General features: G+C 41.7%; 2 pseudogenes; one reads left to right on the forward strand and one right to left on the reverse strand.

Annotated features, from left to right (window-relative positions):
- Nucleotides 1-7,720: 7,720 nt before the first annotated feature.
- On the reverse strand, nt 7,721-11,186 carry LOC147823883 (RNA-binding protein 25-like; annotated as a pseudogene).
- A 65-nt stretch (nt 11,187-11,251) lies between these two features.
- Nucleotides 11,252-27,380, forward strand: LOC101721052 (insulin-like growth factor-binding protein 3 pseudogene; annotated as a pseudogene).
- Nucleotides 27,381-27,951: the final 571 nt, after the last annotated feature.

Here is a 27,951-nt window from a genome sequence, read left to right on the forward strand (position 1 = left end):
CCAAAAGGACACCAGGAACAAAACCCAGGTTAAAGGAGGTCTTGTGAGAACAAAGAGAGACAGGAACTTTGAATTGTGTGTGTGGCGGTGGGGTGTCTTTGACATCCAAACCAGAGAAGCACAGCCAGTCCCCACCTTCAGCCTCCTGCCTCCTCACAAACAGCTCCCTCCTCTGCAGCATTATCCTGAGCCCCCTTCCACAGGTGCCTGCCAGGCCTCCATCTGCAGATACAGACAGACTCGACACCTTCCTCTGGTCAGACCCAGAAGCCCCCAGACACAGCACACTCTAAACCAGACTTTCCTCTCAGGAACAACTGCATTATTATTAAAACACAGTACAAATGAAATTTCTCCTCAGTCAAAATAAAACTGCTCTCAATGTACTAAGCTATAGAGCTTTATTTTTTCTTTCACCTATAATGGTTTCTCTCTCAAACCATGATGATGATGATATTTATTTTCTATTTTGTGTTACACTTCTCAGGCACCAGAATACTAGTTTGTAGGGTGTACACAGACCCCTACACGTGTCTAGGACAACTGCCCCCAGCTCAGCTGGTACACACAACTCCAAAATGTCAGATTTCCCCTCTGAAGTGTAACTAGGCCCGTTGTGCACTGTGCCTCAGAGTAGGTGGTAAAGTTAAGCCAGACAGCTCCCATGTTGCCATGCGCCTACCATCTCAATCTGTAGCAGATGGGAGAACGCCTCAGGATATTGTCAGGATGTAGGATGTATCCAGATCAACAGTAAGTGAGAGAATTGCCCCCACTAAATCACCACATGAGCCATGGTGCTAGATGTTCCATCTTGATCCCCCTCACATATGATCTAGACCCTGACTAGGTACAGAGGGCTAAAATGGTCGCTGGGCTGAGGAAGAGAATGGATGGAACCCCACAACACCAGACAATAGGGAAGTAGATGGAAGAAGATGGAGGGAAGTGGCTAGAGATGGGATCATACATAGCTCAGGTTCTGCTTCCAAAACAAAATTCAAAGATAAAATTATTTTAAAAAACATAATGGCAGCCACTAAGCATCAAACTACAATTACAGGCCTTAAGGAGCAGGCCCCAAGTGACAACTACACTGGTCATAGGCTTAGGAAGCTCACTCTGCCTTCTCTCAGACCTACCCTCTCAGTAAGTGGCAGCAACTTCAACTCCATATCTATCCAAGCTACAAGCTTCCCTGGACCCCACATGTAAAGCAGCACTAAGTGTCAGCGGGTGTTCTGGAACATCTCCCCACAGCCATGGCTCTGACCCAGGTTCATTCTCCCACCAGAGCCACCTACTTCCTGCCTCAACCCACCAGGAGCTTCCACTCACTCTTGGGGATCTTCCAAAGTAATGCAAATATGGCTTGACATCTGTCACAGGCTCATCACTGCCACCTAAACAGAATCCTAACATCTTACAATGACAAAAACAGGCAAAACTCCTTCCTCATGGAATTTCCATTCTGAAGAGGAGAGAGGACAAAAAAAATCCTCCAAAATAAATAAAATATATTGTGTGTGATCTGTGATGTAGAAAATGTAAAGCAGAAAGAAGCAGCAGGGAGCTCAGGGTTGGATGTACAATACTGAATAGGAAGCATGATGAGGCAAGATTTCACCAGGTGACTTACCTTTCAGCAAAGACCTGAAGCAGGTGTGAGAGAACAAACCATGAGACATCAGGCAAGATTGTTCCAAGCAGAAGCAGTAGCAGGTGTGCAGGCCCTGAAACAGTTAACAAATAGGGAAGAGAGCAGAGCTGATAGAGCTATAAGAGAAAAGAGATGAGGTCAGAAATCACAAGGAATCAGGTCACTAAGGCCCATGGACAAGGAGCAGGACAATAAACTTTACTCTGAGAAATGCAGGAAAACATTGGAGGACTTCGATCAAAAACTGACTTACTATTTCTATGCCTATGCCCACAGTATCATGAGCATTTCTGGGACCCTGGAGATGAGGGGGGTCTTATCAACCTCCACATGACTTACAACTCAGGCTCGGGGCAGAGCTGAGAGATGGGAAAAAACTCTTGGGCTGGTGGGAAAGAGAGAACAGAAAGGAACCAAGAAGTCAGACCAGCCAGAGTGAAGTAGGCTTTTTTTATAAAGTTTTTTTACCACCTGTTTCCTTGAAAATTTCCATTAGACAAATAAGATGAGAGAGTGAGTGAGTGAATCGTCTGGGCTCAGCACAATATGATAAGCAGTAGCCTCTAGAACTGGCTCCTTCAATGAACAAAGAAGGTTTGGAATAATGAAAACAGTGACCACAGGAAAAAATAAAGGCAAAAATCCAGAGAGACCTTTACAGAGAAAAACCTCCATCCCATCGACATCATCCCATCACCACCTCCACCCACACTCAGCTATACACACAATCTGGCCTTGAAGGGGAGCCCCCGGGCAGGAGGACCCATCTCCCACCCCAGAAAAATGGGCTGCAGCCCCCATGTGCTTTCAGTTTGGTATGTTTCAGAACATGGCCTTGAAATCCAGCTATCTTCCTGTTCCTGGCTACTATACCTCACCTGAAATGGAAAATCAAGGGCTCCTAGACTAGGGAGAAGTTATCAATTCATTGAGCAAACATTCCCTGCAGACCCACTGTAGCAGGCACTATTTGGGGAAATAAGAACACAGCAAAGAACAAGACATTACCTAAACTCCAAGAGGTCACCCCAGCAGGAATTCAGGAACAAATTCTCCTACAACCCTTTGAAATTGTACCCAGAGTCAGTATGCAAGTATTGATGTGCCTGTTTGACCTTATCCAAATGAACTGACCTGAGCTCTGAAAGATGGGAAGGATAACTGGACCAAGAAGGGATCAATTCCAGGCAGAGGGAGAGGCTCAGAGGAAAAAGAGATCCTATGTCCTTGGAGGAACAGGAGGAGGCCAGGTGTGTGAAGCAGCACTACTCCAAGTGTGGTCCACAGCCAGCAGCAGCAGCATCACCATTGTGCAGGGGAAAGTTCTCAGACCCCAATCAGACCTCATGAATCTGAATCTCTAGAATGAAGGCGGGTTCTCTGAGTGGAATGTGTGTGTGCCAGGTAGTCCAGATGTTTTTGAACACATTGAGTTTGGGAGCCACTGGTCTAGAGGTCAGTGAGCAGGGAGAAGGGGACACAGGTGGGGCTGGGGGTGCAAGGCTCATAGAAGGATCACTATGTTAAAAGCTTTCTGTTTTCTCCAGAAGCAATGGAGAAATGTTACCGAGAAATGACATGATGGATTCATATTTTAAGATCAGATTCTGTATAGGACAGGGCAGGAGGGACCAAAGTAGAAGCAGGAAACCTTTTGGAGGACACTATAGGGATTCAGGCCTCAAATGCCAGAACCTGAGAGTAGGATGGAGGCTGTGCACATGGAAAGGAGAGAACAGAAAGTAGAGCAAGTTGGAAGCAATCTTCAAGGTCTCCAGCTAGCGGGTGGACAAGTGTCATTGTTTTGTGTTGCTATAACAGATTACTTGGGAGTTCGTAATTTATTTTAAAAACGGTGGTTGTTTCTTACAGTTTTTGAGGCTGGGAAGCTCAAGGTTGAGGCACTTACACCTAGAGAGGCCCTTCTTGGGCATCATCCCATGGCAAAATGAAGAAGAGCCAGAGAACTCCCATAAGAGAGGAACAGAATCTGAACTTGCTTTGATAACAAACCCATTCTTACCCTTCCAAATATGCTCCTGTGATTGTGATATTAATTTCTTTATGAGCCTTTAAGATCTCATCATTTTTATAATTCCCAGCTCCTAAAACTGTTGCACTGGCTATTAGTGTTTCAATGCATGAACTTGGGGGCCACATTCAAGCTGTAACAGCAAGGGAGAAGTCAAACTAATGCCCCAGTTCTGACATGGAGGAGGGCCATTCATATAGACAGGAACCATATAAGAATCAGGGCCTGCATTCAAATTCTAGTGAGGTGAATTTTAAGTGGGATGCCATGTAGGCAGCCCTACCTTACTCTGAGATCAGAGAGAAAATAAACATCTCTACATGTAGGAATCCAAGCGTGATGATCCCTACAGAGAAGCCAGGTGAAAAAAAGATGGATAATAGCACATCCTCACTCCGGCAGAGATCACAGACAGCTATTTCAAGGGGCCACGTGGGAACATCATGGTGAGGATGCATAACTGTGGGAGGTCATCCACTCCACCCCCTGCCACTGTTACAGGACAGAGTAGATTCCTTACCTACACAGCCTTTCCCCGTGCAAGATCCTGCACACCTAGAACCTAATGAAATTTCTGCATCCCTCTCTCCCAGCTGCAGGGACTAATACTACCCTGTCCAACATCCATAGCATACATCAGATTTTGCATCAAGGCCCAGGCTCCCATTCTGGCTGCCAGTGCCTAGGAATTCCTTTTGTAACCCTGTCAGCCCATTCATTTTTTGAGCCAGGTTCCTCTCTCAAGTGGGAAAGGAGGCACTTCCTGTCCAATGGGAAGAGGAAATAGGCATAGGCTGGGTTAGGGGGCAGTGGAATGTATGTCATCAGAGACCAGCCAGAACCAGGAGCAGTGGCAGAGGCTGCCAGCTTACTTCCCTGTCATGGCCAGGCAGGCTTGCCTCAGAAAGAACCCCACTGTGGGTGAGTAGTAAGGGCCTGGGGAGATCAGGCAGCAGAACACTGAGCCTGCCTATTCTGGAGGGAGGCCCCCAGAGAGCTCAGGTGGAGCCCATCTATTTTTTTCTCTTGCTATTTCAGGAATCCAGCACATTGGTCTTTTCACTCTGGGGAGTGAAAATGACTTCTGGGGTCCCACAGACCCTGTGCCTACTGAGGTGGTTGACAAAGAGAGGGGCTTATACCAGTGAGTGAGGGGTTCTGCCTACCCCAGCATGGCTTCCCCCTTCCCAGTCCCTACAGTGGGTCCCACAGAGAGCACCCCACCCACTCTCGACTGGATCCCTTCCTCTTGCCAAAGCAGCAGGCGATATTGGATGTGTGCTTTTTATTATGGAAGAATATTTTTATTAAGAAAAATTTCAAATATACACAGAAATGGAGAGTGCAAAGAACTATATCCTGTTACCCAGCTTCAGGGATGATTTTGCCAAATTTGTTTCAGCTATTCTCTTTCCTCCTCTTTTCTAATTGTTACAGTATTTTAAACCCAAGGCAGGGTGACTTTATCCTTAAATATTTCACCATACATTTCAAAAAACAAAAATAAAGGGGCCAGGGATTTAGCTCAGTGGCACTGTGCCTGCCTCACAAGCACAATGTCCTGAGCTTGATCCCTGGTGCCAAGAAAGAAAGAAAGAAAGAGAGAGAGAGAGAGAGAGAAAGAGGAGGAGGAGGGAGGGAGGGAGGGAGGGAAGAAAGAAAGGAAAGAAAGAAAGAAAGAAAGAAAGAAAGAAAGAAAGAAAGAAAGAAAGAAAGAAAGAAAGAGAGAGAGAAAGAAAGAGAGAGAGAGAAAAAGAAAAGGAAGGAAAAGAAAGAAAGAGAGAGAGAAAGAGAGAACTTTTCTTTTGTAACCACATGCCATTATGACATCTAACAAGGCTGACATTAAGGCTTTTGTATCATCTAAACCCAGTGTCAATTCAAGTTTGCCCAGTTACCTAAAATGTGTTCTTCCTGGTGATTTGTTCTAATCCCAATGCAGCAAAGGTCCACTGGGGTTTCTATTTGGTTTATGTCACTTAAACTTCATTTAAGTCTTTTTTAATCTATATGCTTCTGTTTTATTAATAGCCACCATATGCTAAGTATTCTACTAGAAGCTGGGAACCCTAAAATGAATATGGCAGACCTTCATTCCAAGGGTTCATAGTCTTATAAATAATGCGTAACTATAATCATAATCAAGATCTCTTTTTTCCAAATATATACATTTTTAATATGTAAAATACTTACATAATGGAACCATACCATAGTTCAGTGTTAAGAACAGTGTTTTCAAATGTCCTCCTAAGAAGTCAAAATAACTAGTTAACTCAAATTGCACAATTATGCTTTTCTAACAGACCAAACTTTATCTTCTTTTGAAATAAATAGACATGGAAATAACTGCATCTAATTTGTGTTAAAACTTGTTTAAACTGTTTAACTCTTGTTACATTTGTAGGCAAATTTTTCTCCCTGCTGATACTCTGATCTACAATTTTAAAAAGCCACAGATATCTCTAAACATCTCATCAGTATAAACTTTGATGAGAATAGGTAAAAATTAGTGGTTGGTCTGGTCTAACTGCCTTGAATGATTCATTTTAACTCTGTAAATAAGATGTAAATTGCCACACTGAATTCTTATTCCATTTTATCAAACTCTCCTAGCCTGTCAACTTGCCTAATTTTATATGTTGTCTTTATTTTTAAATTTTTGGTGCTGGCTATTGAACCTAGGGCCCTCCAGCATTCGAAGCATGAGCTCTACCATTAAGCTACACTCCTAGCCCCATCTGTTTTTAAATGTTCTTATTTTCACTTATGCTTTTGAAATTAACATTTTTTAAAACTAAGGACTAGCTAGTGCAAAACTGAACTCTCCAAAATTTTATGATCTGCCTCATTTCTGACCAGTAAAAACAGGGCATCGGGGGTGATCACCATGATCTACTTTCCATTATAAGGGAAGCTGAAGCAGCAGCTATCAACAAGGAAACTCCTGGGTAGCTGAGTGTTGCTCACCACAGAAGAATACCGTGCTCTGGGAAACTAATAACTCAATTATACCGCACATTTGGATTTGTACAAAATCAGTTTTCTTTTAAGGTTCTGTAAGCAAATTTGCAATATTTTTATATATACATTCACACAAACACATTCATACAGATCCATACTATACAGGAACAGATTGCCCACAAATTTTTGCCTTCTAATTTTTTATTGGTACGTTTTACATATACGTGGTGCTAACCTTCATCATACCAGTACATGGTATATCTGCTACTTCTTTTTTTCCCCATTCCCCTCCCCTCAGCCCTCTTCCCCCCTTTGTTTATAAAAGCTTTGTTTCCATTTTTTCCCTTCTATTCTCTTTTTTCTTGTCCCTCTTTCCTCCTCCCACCTCATTCCCCTTCTCATTTGAACATTTTCTTCCTGTTTCCCAATACCTATTAGACATTTTGGTGCTTATTTACACTTTCAGTTTTTCATACCGGAGAAACCATGTGATATTTACATGTGTGCTCAATTTATTTCACTTAAAATATGGTCTCAAGGTGCATCCGTATAGCTAGAAATCTCCCAAGCCCTTCCTTCTTTATGCCAGAATAATACTCCATTGTATTTTTAAAAATCCACACCTTCTTTATCCATTCATCAGTTGACAGGTATTTGGGCTGTTTCCAAGATTTAGCTGTTACAAATAGTGCCAGTATAAACATAGGTATGCGTATATCACTGTGCTATGATGCTTTTCATTCTTTTTGGAAGATACCTAGAAGGGGAATAGCTGGGTTAAATGGAACCTCTGATCCTAATTTTTTGAGGACTCTCCACACTGATTTCCACAGTGGTTGCGCCAGTCTGCACTCCCACCAACAATGGAGAAGGATTCCTTTCTCCCCACACCCCCACCAGCATTTGTTATTTGTTGATTTGATAGCAGCCATTTTTTCTGGGGTGAGGTGGAATCTTAGTGTTGTTTTCATCTACATCTCTTGAATGACCAGTGATGTTGGACATTTTTTCATATCTTTATTTGACTTTCCTACTTCTTCATCTGAGAAGTGTGTGTTCATTTTAGCTGTCCATTTATGGACTTGGTCTTTAAATTTGGGAGATCTGATTTTTTGGAGTTCTTTATATATTGTAGATATTAGTCCTTTGTCTGAGGAACAGCTAGAAAAAATATTTTTCTAACACTATGGGTTGTCTCTATTCTGATGGTGGTTTCTCTTGCTGTGCAAAAGCTTTTTGACAAGATGAGACCCCATTTGTTGATTCTCTGCGATAATTCCTGTGTAGTTGGGGTTTCGTTCATAGTCTTTGCCTACTCCTGTGTCCTCAAGCATTCTATTTACTCTGTCTTCCAGCAGACTTGGCATTTCTGTTTTAAGATTTAGATCCTAGTCTGGATCTCTCTCCTTTGTCCAGGCATGGTCTCTATCCTCTTCTCTCTCTCACTCCCATTCCTTCTCCTGTTCTTGTTCACGTTCTCTTTCCCTCTCTCATTTCTGTTCTTGCTTTTCTCATTCCCTTTCATGTTCCCCCTCTCTCTCTTCCTTCTTTCTCAATTTGCTCTGTTTATGTGTGTGTTTCTCTTCTTCTAGTTTCTTGAGTACATCTCTGAATTTGCTGATCTATCCAGCTATCAGGTCTGTTTTGTCTTCTTCCATGTCTACAACATTTATAACCCCCAATGAGGGATAAGGGATCAATGGGACCACTGGAAATTGGTGGAAAATATCTCCTTCTTTTCATTTTTCTTCTTCCTGGGATAATAATCAGACTCCTATGAAAGGGCATTTAGCTCACTGTAATATTCTCATATTAAAACTTCAATGGCCCCTTTATTCATGTGATCTCTTCTTTTTGTCTCTTCATCTAAAGCTTCTTCCTCATCACTAGTGACAGTTTCGGGTCTGGCATTGTCATTAGGAGCTTTCTTCTCTGCTTTCCATTCATCCAGGTGTGCCTTTGTTTGGGTATCAACATTAAGAAGGAGCTTCTTCTCTTCGATCTTCAGATTATGTAATTGGAGGATAGATTTGGCCTCCTTATACTCACAGAATCCAAAGGCTTGAAGTTTTCCAGAAGCACCTTCTACTCTCCTCCAGCTCAAAACCAAACCACATTTTAAAACATTAATTTTATTGGTGCATTTTAGATATTTAATATAATGACATGCATCATTGGGAATTTGCACCTTTATATAATATATCATGAATCTTATTTTTCCCCATTCCCCTGCCCTTCTGTCAACCCCGCCACTCCTCCCTATTTATAAAAACTTCATTTCTGTTTTTTTCCTTTTCTCATATTTATTCCATTCCCTTCTCTCCTTTCCCCTACCCCTCCCACTTTGCAACTTTTCTTCCTATTTCACATTATCTATTATACTTTGTAATCCTTATTGGCACTTTCAGTTTCTCACACCAGAGAAACTATTTGGTATGTGTGTCCTATTTATTTCACTAAAGAGTATCACCTCAATGTGCATTCATTTAGCTATAAATGTCTCTAATTTCTCATTCTTTATGGCTGAGTAGTACTCCATTTTATTAAAAAAAAAATCTTCTTTATCCAATCTCCAATTGATGGGCACTTGGGCTGTTTCCAAGCTTTAGCTATTACAAACTGTGCTGCTATGAACATGGGTGCACATATATCGCTGTGGTATGATTCTTTTAATTCTTTTGGAAAGACACCCAGCCCATGGGGACCAGAGCAGCATGGTTGCAGGCAGGTCCTAGCCAGGGCCCCACCTTGACCCCAGCAGGCTTCGGACCCACAGGCCCAGTGAAAGGCCCACCTAGAAAAGAACTGCACAGGGGCACAAGCAGTAGCCAGAGGCCCGCCCTGATAGCATCACCCCACCCAAACTACATTTAACTAAGAGCTGTTTTATAAGCATATCTGAGGGTTTCTTGGAAAATGTCTCCATCAAAACTGTAGTAGTGGGACCACAATTTTTATCATTTTATTTAAACCTGGATGATCTATTTTTGCTCTCAAATCCTTTCCAAACATGGATACAATGGGTACTTGCCGAAAGCCATTCTACATAATTTTGGGAGGAAATCATTTCATAATTAAATTATGATTAGGACTGTCTAAGGCCCAATGTTTTCTTGCCCATGAGCTAGCTATGGCATTCAGAAACATATTTCCATGTACCTCCGGTCACAAGTTGAAGACTCGGATGGTCCTGTGATACTGTGATGCTTAAGGGCAAGATTACATCAGCTGAAGACTTCCTGGTTCTTTGAGAACTAACTAGTAATACAAAAAGAAAGGTTTCACCTGGGGGAAGGACAGACTCCTTATTAGCTTGCTATTTCATCCCACCTACTATTTTAAGAATGTTTTGCCCATCTCGCCAGCCTCATTCAACATAAGACCTTCTTCAACATAAGATCTTCATGGACCTAAGATCCTCAACAACCTAAGACTCTCATCAACACAGGATTACCTCTCCCTCTGAGTCACCTGCTACTCCTTTCAATTATTCTGTGCACCCAATAAATAGTAGCAGGCTCAGAGTCTCTTTGTCTTTGCCCACTCTGAGGCACTGAACTCCTAGCCTTCCATGTACTGTGAAATTATATTTCTATTGTCTTTCTTTCTTTAGCCCTCACCGCCCACATTTCTAGGCAGATCAGAGGATTGATCAGCCTCCAATAGGTAGTTGGAGCAGGAGCCATAATGCCCACTGGTACTGAAATCATTGGGGTCCCTGGAGGCACTGGTTGAAGAAAGCCAAGAAACTGTGGAGGTGGGGTCCCCAGTAGGAGTGCAGGGATTCCCATGGGAGGGTGATTCAAATGAGGTGAGAAAGATATTATTACTGAAGCAGTCCAATGCTTGAGAAAACATTACTGTCTTCACTACCTTCTAGGGTCCAGGTTTCAGCAGGCTGTATCCGTTAGAAGTTTCTGTGCATTGTCCACCCAGGAGATAGGTTCCAAAGTGCCTACTTGCACAGGCCACAAACACAAAATCTCTTATATAATGCGTTACCACATACCAAACCCTTGCAATCCCTCTCTCAGCTTGGAGATAATGTCACTCCTGATATCCACCTGCAGAAACTGGTATCTGTCCACCCCACCATTTATCATGAAGGGAGCCTTAAAAAAATCATTAAAATCTCAAAAATCCAATATTTTCAGCTCCAAAGGTTATCACTAATATCAGTGTATAGATTGTTGTTAACTACTGGTAAATTGACCTTTTAAACATGAAAACACTTGCCTATTTCATCCTCATCATCATAGCTAACTGCTCCCAAGCATGCACTGCACTCTTGGCTTGCATTAATGTCACTCATTACTGACAGCCCTACGAGGTGAATGTTGTTATTATTTTTATTTACAGAAAAGGAAACAGAGATTAGGAAGGTGAAGTCATTTGATACACAGAGAGAAGATCCAGGACTCAAATCTAAATCCCTCAGACTCTGAAGTCAGGTTGTAGCCTCTCTATTTATCCACAAACCCCTATACCAGGCCTGGCATCCAGCAGGTGCTCAGTGAGTTTGCATAATTTCATGTCTGCCTCTTTCTGTTTTTCCCAGAGTTCACTGCCTGAAGGAAAGCTTCTACCAGTGTTCCAGCATGGATCTCAGCTTTACAGTGAGAAAGGAGGTGACATCTGAGATTGAATTCTGTGCCTGCGACCAGTTCCTGGGTGGGAATGAGCAGAAGCATACTTGGATGGTAGCAAGGCCTTTGTTTGACATCGAGGCTGAGCAAGGAGCTGTGGCTGTTATATACCTCCCTCACTTTGTGACTATCCAAGGTAAGTAAGGGAAGGACAGGGAGTAGGCAGCTGGTAAAAATAGTTCCAAAAGGGAGTATACGAAGATAGAACATGGCTAGAAACATCATGGCCTCTTTATAAAGACAGAGAGAGTTATGGAGGTGAACACTGTTTATTTCATTTCCATTCTTCTCTGCACATATCATTTTTTATTCATTAAATTTATTGGTACATTTTAGGTGTACAATATGATGACATTGATCATTGGGAATTTGTACCTTTACATGATATATCTTGGTTCTTATTTTTATCCCCCTGCCCTCCCTTCAACCCCTCCATCCCTAGTCTTTCTTTTTGGTTTCAGCCTTTTCTCATATTTATTTATTTCCATTCTTTTCTTTCCATTACCCCTCCCACTTGCCCTTTGGACCTTTTCTTCCTATTTCACATTATCAATTATATATTTTGATCTCTATTTACACTTTCAGTATCTCACACCAGAAAAACTATTTGGTATTTACACATGGGTGTCCTATTTATTTCACTTAAGAGTATCGCCTCAATGTACATCCATTTAGCTATAAGTGTCCCTAGATTCTCATTCTTTAAGGGTGAGTAGTACTCCATTTTATTAAAAAAATCTTCTTTATCCAGTCTCCAGTTGATGGGCAATTGGGCTGATTCCAAGTTTTAGCTATTACCAACTGTGCTGCTATAAACATGGATGCACATATATCACTGTGGTATGATCCTTTTAATTCTTTGGGGAAGATACCCAGCAGGGGAATACCTGGGTCAAATGGGACCTGAGATACCTCCATACTTATTTCCACAGTGTTTGCACCAATCTACACTCCAACCAGCAGTGAAGCAGGGTTCCTCTTTCCACACAGCCCCACCAGGATTTATTATTAGTTGATTTCATGATGGCAGCCATTCTTTCTTGGGTGAGGTGGAATCTTAGTGTTGTTTTCATTTGCATCTCTCCAATGACCAGTGATGTTGAACATTTTTTCATATGTTTATTTGCTATTTCTACTTTTTTGTCTGAGAAATGTCTCTTCATTTCAGATGCCCATTTTTGGATTGGTCTTTAAATTTGGGAGGTCTGAATTTTTAAAGTACTTTATAGATTCTAGATCGTAGACCTTTGTCGGAGGAACAGCTGGTAAAAATTTTTTCCCGCATTGTTGGTTGTCTCTTCACACTGTTGGTGGTTTCTCTTACTGTGTAGAAGCTTTCTAGTAAGAAGATACCCACTTTTTGATTGTTTGTGCTAGTTCACAGGCAACTGAGGTTTTGTTCATAAAATCTTTTCCTACACCAAAGTCTTTAAGACTTCTTCCTAACTTCTGATCCAGCCGGTTTAGTGTTTCTGTTTTAACATTTAGATCTTTAAACCATTTCAATTTTAGTTTAGTGCATGGTGAGGGATATAGGTCTAGTTTTAATCTTTGGCAAGTTGAAACCCAATTTTGCCAGCAACATTTATTAAAGAGGCTATCTTTCCTCCAATGAGAGTGTTTGGCTCCTTTGTCAAAGATGAGGTGGCTGAGTGAATCCGGCAATGTTTCTGCATCTTCTAATCTGTTCCACTAGTCCTCAGGTCTGTTTCTTTGCCCATACCATGCTCTTTTTATCACAGTAGCTTTGTAGTATAGTTACAGGTTGGGGGTTGTAATATCACCCGCCATGTCTCTGTTACCTAGAATTGCTTTTGCTATTCTGGGTCTCTTCTTGTTCCAAATGAATTTTTGGATTGTTTTCTCAAGGTCCGTGAAGTATGCTGCTGGGATTTCAATTGGAATTGCATTGAATCTATATAGCAGTTTTGAAAGTATAGCCATTTTCACTACATTGGTTCTTCCTACCCAGAAGCAAGGGATGTCTTTTGATTTTCTGATATCCTCTTCAATCTCTTTTTTCAGAGTGCTATAGTTTTCAGAGTAGAGGTCTTTGATTTATTTTATTAGGTTGATTCCTAGGTATTTCAGTTTTTTGGATGCCATTATGAAAGGAATTGATTGCCCTATTTCTCTCTGGTGAGTCTGTCATTGGTGGAGAGGAAAGCTATTGATTTTTGTGTGTTGACCTTGTATCCAGCTACCGTACTGAATTTGGTTATTAAGTCTAGAAGACTTTTGGTGGAGTTCTTGGGGTCTTCTATATAGAGTATCATGTCATCTGCAAATAATGACAATTTGACTTCTTCATTTCCTATCTTTATTCCTTTTATTTCTTTCTCTTGTCTAATTGCCGTGGCTAATGTTTCCAAAATTCTATTGAACAGGAGTGGTGATAGTGGACATCCTTGTCTTGTTCCTGAATTTAATGTGAAGGATTTCAGTTTTTGACCATTTAGTATGATGCTGGCTGTTGGTTTTTCATAGATAGCTTTTATCAGATTGAGGTACAGACTGTCTATTCCAATATTTTGTAGGGCTTTAATCATAAATGCATGTTGGATTTTGTCAAATGCTTTTTCTACATCTATTGAGATGATCATATGGTTTTCATCCTTGGCTCTACTGATATAGTGTATTACATTGATTGATTTGCATATATTGAACCATCCCTGCATCCCTGGGATGAATCTCACTTGATCAGGGTGTATGATCTTTTTGATGATCTTCTGCATTCTATTTGTCAGTATCTTATTAAGGATTTTTGCATCTATGTTCATTGGCGAGATTGGCCTATAGTTCTCTTTTTTGGTTGGGTCTTTCTCTGCTTTGGGGATCAAGGTGATGCTTGCTTCCAGGAATGAATTTGGGAGTATTGCTTCCCTTTCAATTTCACTGAAGAGTTTAAACAGTAGTGGCAGCAGTTCCTCTCTAAATGTTTTGTAGAATTCAACAGTGAAGCCATCAGGACCCGGGCTTTTCTTAGTTGGTAAGTCTTTAATTATATGTTCAATTTCATTGATTGATATTGGGTCTTTTAGAATTTTTAGGTCCTCTTTGTTCAACTTTGGTAATTCATACATATCTAAGAAAGCTATCCATTTCTTCTCTGTTTTCCATCTTATTGGCATATAGTTCCTCAAAGTAGGTATTGATGATTCTCTGGATTTCTGCTGGGTCCATTATAATTTCATCCTTTACATTCCTAATTTCATGGATTTGGGCCATTTCTTTCCTTTTTTTGATGAGGTTGGCTTAAGCTTTGTCAATTTTGTTGATTCTTTTGAAGAACCAACTCTTGGTTTCATTGATTTTTTGTATTGTTCTCTTAGTCTCCATTGCATTGATTTCTGGTCTGATCTATGTAATTACCTCCCTTGTATGAGCTTAGGGATTGTCCTGCTCTTTTTTTTCTAGAAGCTTGAGGTTTAGCACCAGGTTGTTTAATTAGGCTTGCTCTGTTTTCCTAATATGAGTAGTCACTGCTATGAATTTCCCTCAAAAGGCTGCTTTCATTGTGTCCCATAGATTCCGATATGTTGTATTGTCATTGTCATTTAATTGAAGGAAATATCTGATTTCTTCTTTAATTTTGTCTGCGACCCATTGGTTATTCAGAAGTGTGTTGTTCAATTTCCACGTGTTTATGAAATTCTTGCAGTTTCTTTTGCTATTCATCTCCAATTTCATCACACTATGGTCTGATAATATACAGGGGATAATTTCAATTCCTTTGCACTTACTTAAACATGTTCTATGTGTGGGTCTGTGGTCTATTTTAGAGAACGACCTATGTGCAGCTAAAAAGAATCTGTATTCTGATTTTGTGGGGTGGAACACTCTGTAAACATATGTTATATTTATTTGTTCAAGAGTTTGATTGTGTTCTAGTATTTAATTGTTTATTTTTTTCTAGTTGATCTATCTGTTTTTGAGAGTGGGGTATTAAGGTCTCCCCACTACTATTGTATTAGTGCTTATATGATTTTTCATGTCCTTTAGTATTTGTTTTATATGGTTGGGCACACTGGTTTTTGGTCCATATATATCAATGATTGTCATCTCTTCCTCTTCGACTGTTTCCTTTACAAGAACATAGTGTCCTTCTTTGTCTCTCTTAATCAGTATTGGTTTGAAATCCACTTGATCTACAAAGAGGATAGCTACTTCTCCTTTTTTTCGGATTCCTTTTGCATGGAGTATTGTTTTTCACCCTTTAACTTTCAGTGTATGAGTTTATTTTTTACTTAAGTGTGTTTCTTGTATGCAGCATATTGCTGGATCTCGCTTCTTGACCCATTCTGCTAGTCTATTTCTTTTGATTGGTGAATTGAGGCCATTCATATTAATGGTTGTAATTGATATGTATTGACTTATCCTTGTCATGACTTTTTCTTTTTGTTGGATTCTCCCCCTTTATGTTTAACTCCTTGTCGTTTCTAATGGATTTATTCTGCAGAGCTTCCTGGGATTGTGATCCTCATTGTCTTTTCCTAGGATATTGTGTAAAATTTTTGGAGTGCTGGTTTGATATTCATGAAGTTCCTAAGGTGCTCTTTGTCATGAAAGTATCTTATTTCTTCATCAATTTTGAAAGATAGTTTTGCAAGTTACATCAATCTGAATTGGAGGTTGCTTCCCTTTAGGGCTTGAAATACGTCTCTCCATGCTCTTCTTGCCTTGTGGGTTTGCATTGAGAAGTCTGCTGTGATTCTGATGGGCTTTCCTTTGTATGTGATTTGTTTCTTTTCTCTAACTGCTTGTAGAATTTTGTTTTTCTGTTGGGTTTCTGGAATCTTTACTATTATATGCCTACATGTAGTTTTATTTATCATGGCTAGTTGGAGTCCTATATGCCTCACTTATCTGTATGTCAAGTTCTTTCTCCCTATTTTGCAAGTTTTCTGCCATTACTTCTGTGAAGAGTTTTTTTATGCCATCTGTACTCTCTCCTGTTTCTTCCTTGACTCCAATCACTCTGATTATTCTCCTTTGCATTGTCTAGCAGCTGCTGGGTTGATTTCTCGTGGCCCCTTACTATTTTTAAGAAATTTTTCTTTTCCTGGTCACTAATTGCCATCCTATCTTCTATATGTGAAATTCTATCCTCACATTGGCTCATTCTGCTGCATAAACTTTCAATGGAGCTTTTAATCTCCTGAAAATCTGTTTGCATCTGTTTTATAGATTCCATTTGTTTCCTCTGTTGGGATTCCATTATATTCCTCAGCTCCTCTATTTTTTATCTCTGTCCATTCTAGATTTACTAATCATGTTTTGCACTATGGGCACAATCTCTGCTGTTATCTGAGAAATTATTTCTGATTTCATTTTTTCCAGGTTTCCTTTCGTTGCCAGTTCAGGAGTCCAGGTGGTTGAGTATCAGATTGTTCCATTTTGTTGCCCTTTGGGGTTGCCTTAGGTGATCTGGAAGTCTGATACTGGGACTTATTTATGTGTCTTCTCATTTCAATAGATACAGCCTGCTGTGTCTTTGTTAAGGAGACTTTTTGCTCACCCAGTGTTCTTGAATTCTCAGCAAGCCACCAATCAGCCTTTACTCTGCTGCTCACCACTACACCAATTCCTGGGTTCAGAGTGGTGACCTTCTAGATCCCTGAGCTAACCTGTTGTCTGGGTGGGCTTCTGTCTGGGGCCTAACCCCACATGGGATGGTATCTAGGCATACCTCTCACTGGGGCCCCTATGTATATTGTCTGGGAGGGCCTTTGGTTGGGGGATGTGCCCTCCAGTTTCTGTTGCCTGCACAGGCTTTGGCTAGTGTCTCCTTGCAATTTTCAATGGTATCTGAGTGAACCTCTAGGTATTGCTTGTGTGCCTGTACAGCTCTTCTCCAGGCAGGTCCCTGGCTGTGGCCCATGGTATGGTGAGCCTCTGACTGAAGCCCATGTGCCTGAACAGCTCCTTTCTGGGCAGGCCTTTGGTTTGGGTGGGTGTGCCCGAGCCTCTGGGGTTGGGTGAGCCCCCATTGGGATCCGCCCACAGTGAAGATCGTCTGGGCAACACAGCTGCTCCCCAGGATCTGCCTGCACTCACTGATGGAATGGTGGGCCTCCGGTGGGAGTGCCCATGCAGCTCCTGTCTGGGCAGCTGGTTGATTTCTTGATAGCAGCCATTCCTTCTAGAGTGAGGTAGAATCTCAGCGTTATGTTCATTTACATTTCTAAAATGACCAGTAATCTTGACCATTTTTTCATATGTTTATTTGCTGTTTCTACTTCTTTGAGAAATATCTGTTCATTTCAGATGCCCATTTTTGAATTGAATCTTTGAATTGGGGGTCTGATATTTTTAAGCTCTTTATATATTCTAGCCAGTAGACTTTTGTCTGAGGAACAGCTGGCAAAAGTTTTTGCCCACATTGTGGGTTGTCTCTTCACTTTCTTGGTGGTTTCTTTTGCTGTGCACAAGCTTCTTAATAAGAGGAGACCCCACTTGTTGATTCTTTGTGTTAGTTCATGTGAAACTGCGGTTTTATTCATGAAATCTTTTTCTAAGCCAATGTCTTCAAGAGTTCTACCTAACCTCTCTTCCAGCTGGTTTAGTGCTTCTGTTTTAATATTTAGATCTTTTACCATTTCAATTTTAGTTTAGTGCATGGTAAGAGATATAGGTCTAGTTTTAATCTTTGGCAAGTTGAAACTCAATTTTTCCAGCACCATTTATTGAAGAGGTTATCTTTCCTCCAGTGAGGTTGTTTGGCTTCTGTGTCAAACATAAGGTGGCTGAGTGTGTCTGGAGTTGTTTCTGTACCTTCTGATCTCTACCACTGGTCCTCAGGTCTGTTTCATTGCCAGTACCATGCTGTTTTTATCACAGTAGCTTTGTAATATAGTTTCAAGTTGGGGATTGTGATAACACCTACATTACCTTTGCTGCCTAAAATTGCTTTTGCTATTCTAGGTCTCTTCTAGTTCCAAATGAATTTTTGGATTGTTTTCACAAGTTCTGTGAAGTATGCTGTTGGAATTTCAATTTGGATTGCACTGAATCTATATAGCAGTTTTGGAAGTATGGCCATTTTCACTGCATTGGTTCTTCCTACCCAGGAGCAAGGGATGTCTTTCCATTTTCTGATATCCTCTTTGATCTCTTTTTTTCAGAGTGCTGTAGTTTTCATAATAGAGATATTTGAATTCTTTCATTAGGTTGTTTCCTAGGTTTTTTTTTTTTTTTTGGATGTCATTGTAAAAGGAGTTGTTTCTCCAGTTCCTCTCTCAGTGAGTCTGTTCTTTCGGTACAGGAAGGCTATTGATTTTTGTGTGTTGACCTTGTATTCAGCTACTCTACTGAATTTGGTTATTAAGTCTGGAAGACTTTTGGTGGAGTACTTGGAGTCTTCTACATAGAGTATTATGTCATCTGCAAATAATAACAATTTAACTTCTTCATTTCCTACCTTTATTCCTTTCATTTCTCTTGTTTAATTGCTGTGGCTAATGTTTCCAGAATGATATTGAACTGGAGTGGTGACAGTGGACATCCTTGGCTTGTTCCTAATTTTAGCATGAAAGATTTCAGTTTTTGATCATTTAATATGATATTGGCTGTCAGTTTTTCATAGATGGCTTTTATCACATTGAGATAGAGATTGTCTATTCCAATTTTCTGTAGGTTTTTTAAATCATGAGTGAATGTTTGATTTTGACAATTGCTTTTTCTGCATCTATTGAGATGGTCATATGGTTTTGTCCTTGCCTCTATGAATAAAGTGCATTATATTCATTGATTTGCAAGTGTTGAACCATCCCTGCATCTCTGGGGAATTTACAACTCCTCCAGTCAAAGAGAAGATATATGTCATCAGATGCCTTTTCAGAGCTATAGTCACAGAAGAGGGCCCTCATAATAGAAGAACGTTGTCATAAGTTTGCTGATAGCTATTGCTTCCAATTACCTCCCACAGATAACCCTTTGAGAAACATGAAGTCACAGTCAAATATCTCACAATGCTCAAAAAAGTAATTAGGAGGTCTGTGGATGCCCTACCAAGGTCATGAGTCACGCAGAACATGCCGGGTCAGCCCGCTGCAGAGAGGCAGGTGTGCAGATGCCCTACCGAGGTCACAAGTCACACGGAACATGCCCAATCAGCCCGCACCCCAGCAGCAATCCACTGGACCCCACCCCCGCTCCTTTGTACAGCCACCTGGTTCCAAACTACAAAAACGCAGAGGACACCAGACCACCAGACCACAGTACTGGGTCCTGCCACACCCGGCCCAGAGGTAGGGGCCTCTGAGCAACCGTCCTACTGTTCCTGGTCCAGAGGAAGGGGCTTCCCAGGCACCATTCCTACTGCTGCTCCCAGCCAAGAGGGAGAGGTTTCTGGGCCACCATCCCCACCGCCACTCCTGGCCCCACCTCTCCCAGCTCAGAGAAGGTGATCCTCATGGGTGGCAACAGCACCGCCCCACCCCCCCAATCAAAATGAGAAAACACATAAATAAGTCTCAAAACCAGACTTCCAGATCACCTAAAGCAACCCCAAAGGAAATGAGATGGAACACTCTGATACTCAACCAGCAGAATGAGCCAATGTGAGGACAGAATTTCAGATATAGAAGATAAGATTGCAATTAGTGACCAGGAAAAGAAAAATTGCTTCAAAATTATAAGGGAACATGAGAAATCAATCCAGCAGCTGCTAGACAATGCAAAGAAGAATAACATAAGACTGATTGGGCTCAATGAAGAAACAGGAGAGAGTGCAGATGACATAAAAAAATCTCTTCATAGAAGTAATGGTAGAAAATTTCCCAAGCAGGGGAAAAGAACTTGACATACAGATAAGTGAGGCATATAGGACTCCAAATAGCCTAGATCAAAAAAAATCTACACATAGGCATATAATTGTTAATATTCCAGAAACTCAACAGAAGAACAAAGTTCTACAAGCAGTCAAAGAAAAGAAACAAATCACATACAAAGGAAAGCCCATCAGAATCACAGCAGACTTCTCAACACAAATCATCAAGGCAAGAAGAGCTTGGAGTGACATATTCCAAGCCCTAAAAGAAAACAGCCTCCAACCCAGATTGATGTACCCTGCAAAACTATCTTTCAAAATGGATGGAGAAATAAGATACTTTCATGACAAAGAGCACCTTAGGAACTTCATGAATACCAAACCAGCACTCCAAAGAATTTTACACAATATCCTAGGAACAGACATTGAAGATCACAACCCCAGGAAGTAAAACAGAATGAACCCACCTGGCATGACAAGAAATTAAATGTAAAGGGGGAGGACACAACAAAAAGAAAAAGTCATGACAATGACAAGTCAATACATTTCAGTTATAACCATCAATGTTAATGATCTCAATTCACCAATCAAAAGAAATAGACTAGCAGAATGGGTCAAGAAGCAAAATCCAACAATATGCTGCATACAAGAAACACACTTCATTCAAAAGGAAACTCATAGACTGAAACTAAAAGGGTGGAAAACAATACTCCATGTGACGGGAACCCGAAAAAAAGCAGGAGTAGCTATCCTCTTTGCAGATCAAGTAGATTTCAAACCAACACTGATTAAGAGAGATGAAGAAGGGCACTACATCCTTGTAAAAGAAAGAATCCAAGAGGAAGAGATGACAATCATAAATATCTATGCACCAAACACTAGTGTGCCCAACTATATAAAACAAATACTAATGGACATGAAAAGTCATATATGCACTAATACAATTGTAGTGGGGGACCCCAACACCCCACTGTCACAAATAGATAGATCAACTAGACAAAAAATAAGTAATGAAATACTAGAACTCAATCGAACTCTTGAACAAATAAACTTAACAGATGTTTACAGAGTCTTCCACCCCACAAAATCAGAATACACATTCTTCTCAGCTGCACATGGGTCATTCTCAAAAACAGACCACATACTCACACATAGAACATGTTTAAGTAAGTGCAAAGGAATTGAAGTTATCCCCTGTATATTATCAGACCATAGTGCAATGAAATTGGAGATCCATAGCAAAAGAAACTCAAAAAATTTCATAAACACGTGGAAATTGAACAACACACTTCTGAATAACCAATGGGTCACAGAGGAAATTAAAGAAGATATCAGACAGTTCCTTCAATTAAATGACAATGTCAATACAACATATCAGAATCTATGGGACTTGATGAAAGCAGTCTTACGAGGGAAATTCATAGCAATGAATAAGCATATTAGGAAAACAGAAGGAGCCCAATTAAACAACCTGATGCTGCACCTCAAGCTTCTAGAAAAAGAAGAGCAGGACAACCCCAGAGGTCATACAAGGGAGGAAATTATAAAGATCAGAGCAGAAATCAATGCAATGGAGACTAAGAGAATGATACAAAAAATCAATGAAGCCAAGAGTTGGTTCTTCGAAAGAATCAACAAAATTGACAAACCCTTAGCCTACCTTATCAGAAAAAGGAAAGAAAAGGCCCAAATCCATGCAATTAAGAATGAAAGGGGTGAAATTACAACAGACCGAGGAGAAATTCAGAGGATCATCAATACCTACTTCCAGAACCTATATGCCAATAAGATGGACAACACAGAAGAAATGGACAGATTCCTAGATACATATGAATTACCAAAGTTGAACGAAGAAGACCTAAAAATTCTAAACAACCCAATATCAACCAATGAAATTGAAAATGTAATTAAAAACTTATCAACTAAGAAAAGCCCAGGCCCTGACAGCTTCACTGCTGAATTCTACAAGACATTTAGAGAGGAACTAATGCCACTACTGTTTAAACTCTTCAATGAAATTGAAAGGGAAGCAATACTCCCAAAATCATTCCTGGAAGCAAGCATCACCTTGATCCCCAAAGCAGAGAGAGATCCAACCAAAAAGGAGAACCATAGGCCAATCTCACTAATGAACATAGATGCAAAAATCGTTAATAAGATATTGGCAAATAGAACACAGAAGATCATCGAGAAAATCATACACCCTGATCAGTATAATCTTAGACACCACTCTTTTCTTTTCTTTTTTTTTGGTACCAGGGGTCGAACTCAAGACCTTGCGCCTGCGAGGCCGGAGGCAGAACCACTGAGCCAAATCCCCAGCCCCCACTCTTTTCTTTTTTCCGATCTTTTGCTTGATTATATCTAAATTTTTTTATTCCAAGATTACATTATTTTGAACATATAAATATTGTTCACTGCAGAGTCAAATATTATATTTCCTTTCTGGCAGCTTTGTTTTCCATGAAGTTGATAATATTTTTGATAATAAATTTGCTTAATTTTCAGGCCAGATACAGTGGGGCACGCCTATGATCCCAGCACTTGGGAGGCTGAGGCAGGAGGATAGCTGTGAGTTTGAGGCCAGCCTGGGCTACAAATTGAGTTCAAGGCCAGCCTGAGCTGCTTTACTGAAACCCTGTCTCAAAAAGACAAAACAAAATTTTTGCTTAACTTTCTATGTATCTGGGTCAGCATTGAAGAGGACAAGTGTGGGGTTTTCCTGCAGTAGGAGTAACTGGTGAGCAGAGCAAGTTTGGCAAAGAGAAGGACAAGAATTGAGAGTGAAGCCCGGCATTTAGCACAGTAGTTCCACTGCCTGCCTCGCAAACGCAAGGTCCCAAGTTCGATCCCCAGTACCAAAAAAAAGAATTGAGAGTGAAGAAAACTTGGGCATAGAGGACCTCTTGTCACTTGCCACTTCTCTGCAGGTAGTTATCAAAATCATGGAGAATTTGTAATCAAACCGAATTCAGACTACCAGGTTTAGGCCAGGCCGTGAAAGACTAAAATATGAGATGTTTAGGCCAAATATCCCCTTTTGTCCACCGCAGAACCTGGCCCTGCAGGGCCTCTGGGCGTCTGGGTCAGCAGACCTACATTCCTCGGACACCTAGGGGAAGCTAGGGGCCGAGTTTTCCAGTCCTGGGTGGATACTGAAGAGTCCAGTGTTGAGTAGAGGGTTAGCAGGAAATGGCTAATGACCTCCCGTAGCTCCTAAGAGGGGAGGAAGGGACGATGGGAATGAAGGCCCCACCAGAAGGAGTCTCTTGGCTACTGGCAGGTCAGTATAAGCTCCTGACTAGGTCTGACCTGGGATTGTGAATCCCCACAGTACTGTCTTATGCCATATGAGATCACCTCAGTGGCAGGGCCACAAAACGAAGAGGTAGAGGATACCAGAGTAATTCCCTCGCCCTCTTTCCCACGAAGCTTTCTCTGTGCTGGATTGCCTGAGCTGACCCTGCAGCTGCCAAAGGGGTAAGATTAAAGAACAACCAAATTCCTCAGAGAGTGAGATGCCAGGGAGGCTTAGGGTTCAGCTGTCTCAGCACTTACCCGTGACCCCTTCCCTCCAACCTGGAGTAGGAGCTGGGCTCTGAGAGTAGAGAATTAGGGGTAATTGTAGGAGAATCTGCACTCTTCTCTGGAGCTAGAAAGGCAGACGGGGCAGCTGACAGTCTTCAGAAAGCCTCTGCTCACAATGGCCTCTTGATTTGCCCTTCTCCTGCTGCTTTGGACTGGACTGTCCCTGGGGCCTGTGTATTACAGAGCCCAGGTGTCTTAGGCTGGTTGACTGGTGGTTGCTTCACTCCCAGACCAGGCTCTCTGCCAGTCTTCACCAGGCAGCCGTCTCCACTTCCTGGAGGCCCACCCAGGCCACAGGGAGGACAAGGCTGCCAGTCTCTCCTCCCTTCCCACCCCAGCAGCTCCCAACCTTCCCTATCAGCCCCAGCCCTCACTCATTTTCTGGCCCACTATCTACAGTGTGAAGGGCTTTGCCACCTCCACCCCCATCCCCTGAGACCAAGGCAGGTTCCTTTTCCAGGCCAGAGGCAGATCTTCTTCTTCATTACATCTGCCCACACTCACTTCCCCTCCCCAGGAAGGCAGAAGCAGCTCTGTAATTCATTTGGCTAATGTCTCACATTCTCATCAATCCTGATCACTTTCCACCTCCTTCCTTCTCACTACCTGACAAAGGATAATGGTAAGGAACATAGTTTTATGTATCTTAAGTGTATTTTGAAACAAATAAGGAGAAGGGTAGAATGCTCACTTATTTTATTATACGAGCTGACTTTGTGACAGTGTGTGAGCATCTGCAGTGTCAAAGGCCTCAGCTTCCTTGGAGAAGCCACCCGGGGTTCCCAGCTGCAGGTGTTGCATCAGAGTTGTGTGTGTGTATGTGGGACATGCCTTTTGCCTGCTCATTGGTGGGCATTATATACAGGCACACTGTGACAATTGCCAGGGCAATTCCCAGAGATTCAGCTGCCTGATTCTAACACTGACAGCAACTGAACTTGGCATCTCCTTGCTCACTCCCAGATGTGGCCAACCTGAGCCCATGCCCAAAGCTCTGCAGAATGATCTGGATCCCTGTAACAAGGCCCCGTGAAGGCCATTCTCCTATGCCTTTGGCCCGGCTGGACACAATGGCCAAAGAGCCAGAGCTGGAGTCTGGGATCTTTCTTTGGTTGTTCTTTAAGACACTTCCTGCCGCCCTCTCCCTCAGATATCCAAACCCTTTGTGCTCCAAATCATTTGTGGGGGAAAGCCATGGGGACATGATATGAGTGTCACAGGGGGGGACACCTTCTGTGTTTGTTTCAAAGAAAGTCATGTGCCATTTGTTTATATAAGAAAAATATTAAAAATATTCTTTGCTTGTTTAAAAACTATTTTATTCACAAACAGGCCAAAAAAAAAATCATGAACTGTGATCTTCCTTATTAGAGGACCCAAGACTAGAACTATTTTGTGTGTAGCTCCCTCTAGGACTCAATCTTGATTACTGATATTTAAATTGTACTAATTTTTATGCTATCTATATTTATATTAAAATAGTACTAATTTTATAAATTTAAGAAACTAATGTCTTCTTTGAGTACCATTTAACATGCATTCTTATTGAATATTTAAAATGAGTAACCTCTGTGCTCTTTAATGGAAAAAACCATGCTACCAAAGCTAACCTATGATATTTCAAAAAGGTTTTCTATTACATTTGTAAAGGAACATAATTTCGTATTTCACCAAAAAATAAAAATAAAAAATGCTGCCAGGCATGGTGGAGCATGCCTCTAATTCCAGCACTTGGGAGGCTGAGGCAGGAGGATTGCTGTGAGTTCGAGGCCAGCCTACGCTACACAGAGAGACCTTGTCTCAAAAAACTAAAAATAAAAATAAATTACTTTGCTTGGTGAGTTCACCAAGTTAAATTTCTATATGTGATTAATGGAAATATTTATTTACAGTAACATATAAAATGTATACATTTCCTTCAGCCACTTCAGACTGAATCTTACTAATTTATGAGAGACTTATCCCAAAAAACTAATGCTCACCGATTTATTCAGCTCAACAAATAAGAAAAAAAATCACTGAACTGGAGTTTAGAAGCTTGTTTTCTAGCTGTCCCACAGATAAAATGGTAGTGCATTCTTTTCACTTTTCTGAGCCTACTTTCTTGTTCTATAGCTGACAACCCATTACTAAATGCCTACTAGAAATCAACTACTTTCTAGACACTGGATAACAATGAACACGACAGTCCTTGCCTTCAGAGGCGTCTGGAAAGATGAGGGAGTCTGGGCTAAACAACCCTGAGAGCCTCAGGTGCAGTTAGAATTCTATGATTTGAATTGGATTTTGCTCATATTCTCTGACCTGAGGTTAATATACCAAAGATTCCCAAAGGACACCAAAAAAGCTGTGAAGTATTAAAGTTTTCCTATGGGGACACCCATAAAATAACTTTTACAATCAGAAGTAGGTTTTTATGTATTCATTCAGAAAGAAGGTGATTCAACTCTAAAGGAAGTTCATTTAGCATTATGCAGTCCTATATTTAAAAGTCTTTTTTCTCAGCAATTCTGTTCATTACCACTTTAATAATCTTGAAGAAATTCTTTTTTCTGAAGTTTTTCATGCATTTGGATATTTTGCATGATGTCTGATTGATCAGCAATAAAGGTGGCAATGAAGTAATCTTCATGATGCTAACCCTCTTGTAATCTAGAAATAACAAAGATTTCCTTTGCTGTACAGGCAGCAATGTCATCATCAGAGAGTAGCTGTCCATCTGAAAGGAACTGGTCATCTTTTCCTTGGTCAATCAGTATGTACAGCAGAGAACCTGGAGAAGATCTCACAAGATGGGTCCCATCATAAGCCTATTTCCTTTGATCTGTTCCCAAATATCCAGTGAAGGTTTTTTTTTTTTTACCCCAAGGACATTGGGTTGAAAATTGGAGCAAATCCTGACACAGATTTTCCAGGGTTTTTCAAAGCATAAATCAGAAGTCCCAGCTATCATCTTCTCCGTTAATACTGGGTTCGCCGGCGTGCAGCGTCTACACCTAGCACTGTGGCTCGGGCCTCCGCCGCCAGCTGCAGCCCCATGACCGCATCTGCAGCCCCATGACCGCGTCCGCAGCACGCGCTCCTGCATGGCCACGGATTCTGCGCCAACGCCAGCGCCGCTGGCCGCCTGCACCCCTTCCTGCTGACGGCGCCCTCCACTCCAGGAAATGCCAGCGAGTCGGAGGAGAACCACGGCGCTGGAAGAGTGGAGACCCAGGCCGTCCCCAGCACCCACCGGGTGACCGACTCCAAGTTCCACACCCTGCACACGAAGATGGACGTCATCAAGAAAGGCCAAGCCATGGGCCAGGGATGTAGCTCAGCGGCACAGTGCCTGCCTGGGAAGCACAAGGCCCTGAGTTCAATTCCCGGTACAAAAAAAAAAAAAATAAGAAAGGCCACGCCAAGGACAGCCAGCACTACAAAGTCCACTACGAGTCCCAGAGCACGGACTCCCAGAACTTCTCCTCCGAGTCCAAGCGGGAGCCAGAATACAGCCCCTGCCGGAGAGTGATGGAAGACACGCTCAACTACCGGAAGTTCCTTAACGTGCTGAGTCCCAGGGGCGTCCACATCCCAAACTGTGACGAGAAGGGGTTCTGCAAGAAGCAGCAGTCCCGCCCCTCCAAAGGCAGAAAGCAGGGCTTCTGCTGGTGCGTGGACAAGTATGGGCATCCCCTCCTGGGCCATGAGTCCCAGGCAAGGAGGATGTGCACTGCCTGAGCATAAACAACCAGTAGACCCGCTGACCACTTAATGTGGAGCTCAAACACACCTTATTTTGCACAAAAGACTGCCAAGGACAGGCTCAGCAGCTGGCTACAGCCTCGATTTGTATTTCTTTTCGTGGTGAACTGATTATTTAAAAAAACAAAGTTTAGACAGATTTTTGAAATGCCTATGGTTCCTTTAAGTGGTGAACTTGAGATCTTTCCAGTAATTAGCGAAAAGCAGTTTGAATTTTCTAGTTGCTGCCTGTAAACCTCCACTCTCACAGAAGACTTCCCTCCCAAACCTTCATCAGCTGAGGGGACAACCCTCCAATCCTCTGTAAAGCTTGAGAACTCAGCAAGCAAGCTTCTTCCCTACCCTCTGTAAAATGAGCGAAAGCATAGGAGAGTAGGAAAAGCCTCAACTCCAGTCACCTGGATGTCCTGATGGCCCCTCCCAAGACCACAGCCTGAGGGGGACATCTTTGAATCAGGGGCCTGGGTCTCTGGACTGCAAAGATTGTCCGTCATCTCCAAGTGACCTGATCTACTTTGAAAACTACTGGAGAGATTAAGATGCAGCC

This window comes from Heterocephalus glaber, unplaced genomic scaffold (genome assembly GCF_053883595.1).
Source record: "Heterocephalus glaber isolate CG9 unplaced genomic scaffold, H.glaber_assembly_v1.0 deba00001564, whole genome shotgun sequence".
In the NCBI taxonomy this organism is placed as follows: Eukaryota; Metazoa; Chordata; class Mammalia; order Rodentia; family Bathyergidae; genus Heterocephalus; species Heterocephalus glaber.